We start from the raw sequence: 2,130 nt of genomic DNA, 5'->3' as shown, positions 1-2,130 counted from the left end.
ACTTTCCTCTTGTCCCACTATCATGCTCAGCCTTCATTTGGGTTTCAGTAATTTCTCTCTGTTACATTACCCTTGATCAATCCCTACCAGGCCTCTCACACCCTCCTTGCCATTAATTTTGGGTCACTTGTTGTTCCTTTGTCCCTGGGTTCGTCAACACCACCTCCTTTCCCCCACCTCCCCTTCTCCCATGTCCCCCTGGAACCATCGGTCCTGTTGTTTTCTCCTCCAGACTGTTCATCCAGCCTCTCTTATCTAGATAGACCTGCAGAGCTAATAATATGCACGCAAAAATAAGACATAACAAGACAAAGCGACAAAAGAAAACCAATGTCCAAAAATCAATAAACAAAAATTTTAAAAAGAAAAACCTGTAAATAATTCAAGGTCCGTTTATTGACCTCTGGGAGTATCCTCCAGTGGAGTCCAATGGGGTGCTACGCCCTGGCCCCAAAGTCTATCCTTTGGACTCCCTCGGGACCTCCCTGCTCTGCTCCCCCTGCTGCTCTGCCACACGCCCTTATTGTTTTGCCTCGGTGTGATGGGGTCAGACCGGGCCAATCCCAACACTGAGTCTCCAGTGTTGTCCCCCATAGAGCCATGGATCAGTGAGGGACGTCGTGTCTCATGGTGAGGTCAGAGACTGTAAGTCTTTACCGCAGTAGAAAGCCCCATCTTGCTCATGTGAACTGGCTGGTGGTTTCCGACCGCCAACCCAATGAGTGACAACTATACCACCAGCACTCCTTGTTTTATCCCACAATAAGTATAAAACTTTCAAAATTACTTTATTATTATTACCAACAGTAAACCTACTGATGTTTGAGGTCCTCTGAAATATTTTGGTCATTAGAATACACTAAGGATTTACAGGAAAACTGTTTTCAACAGCTAGTCAAAAATGTCTTTGCATAATTATGCTAGCAATTTCTTAGATTCTTTTTTCCCCTAGTTTTTAATTTTGTTTTTTTTTTCTCTTTGAACTATTTTAACAAATGATAACATTTACATGACTCAAATTGCATTAGGTAAATCTGCTGCACGAGTCCTCTTTAGAGTGTTAATAAGCAAGGATGTTACTTTGAGGACTAAGTTGTGCCTGACCCAAGTCATGTGCATGTGAAAATTGGACATTGAGTAAGGAAGCCTGAAGAAGAATCAATGCATTTGAACTGTGGTGCTGGAGAATATTGCAGCTATCATGGACTGCTAAAAGGACAAACCCATCTGGCTTGGAAGCCGTATGACCAGAGTGCGCCTTACAGGCAAGGATGTTGAGACTTTGTCTTACATATTTTGGATACGTTGTCAAGGGAGAGCAGTCCCTAGAGAAGGACATCAAGGTTGGTAAAGTAGAGGGGCAGTGAGAAAGAGGAAGCCCCTCAAGAAGATAGATTGATACAGTATCTGCAACAATGTTCTTAAACATAGGAACAATTGTGAGGATGGCACAGGATTGGGCAGGGTTTCCTTTTGTTGTGCATCGGGTCTGTCGGCCCTAACTGACTCACTAGATGGCACCTAACGACAGCATGTACAACAGAAGACTTCATCAAGAGTGTGGTAGTTACATAACGTGACTAGATTTTAACATTGGTAAAATGTAAAAACAGCGGGACACCATTGACGGGGCGGGGGGAGGCTCTTGATTAAAAATTTGGTCTTCCTGTTCTCCTGCTGTTCCCTAGCTTGTCGTGCATTCTTTCCAAAAATCGGGACTTTTTAAAACCACCATGGGTCGCGGGACAAATTGTTAAAAAGCGGGATGTCTGGTCACCTTATACTTGCATAATCTGTTGTCCTTTGAATATTAAGAGTAAAGGGGTAGAGTTTAGTCTGTCAATCAGATCGCAGTTTGAGGACCCATTTGGAGCCGCTAAGGAGATAAATAGCTCCTGCTGGAGGCAGGAGACAGACTCACTCCCTGAGAACACTCTACTGACAAGACACATGGCACTCAGGTGATAGAGCCCGTACCCTGGGAGCTGGAGAATCCACGTGGAGACCCCTGCCAGCGCTGAGATGCTTACAAGGCCACTGGATCCACAAGACTTGCTACTCACTGACCTGTGATCTTCCTGCATTCGGCGTCATTGCATGTGTTTCGTGATTCTGAAGAGGACTTTATAG

This window comes from Echinops telfairi, unplaced genomic scaffold, assembly GCF_000313985.2.
Source record: "Echinops telfairi isolate 266 unplaced genomic scaffold, ASM31398v2 ScPeMD7_19;HRSCAF=73, whole genome shotgun sequence".
Classification (NCBI taxonomy): Eukaryota; Metazoa; Chordata; class Mammalia; order Afrosoricida; family Tenrecidae; genus Echinops; species Echinops telfairi.
Note: the sequence above shows the minus strand (reverse complement) of the source record.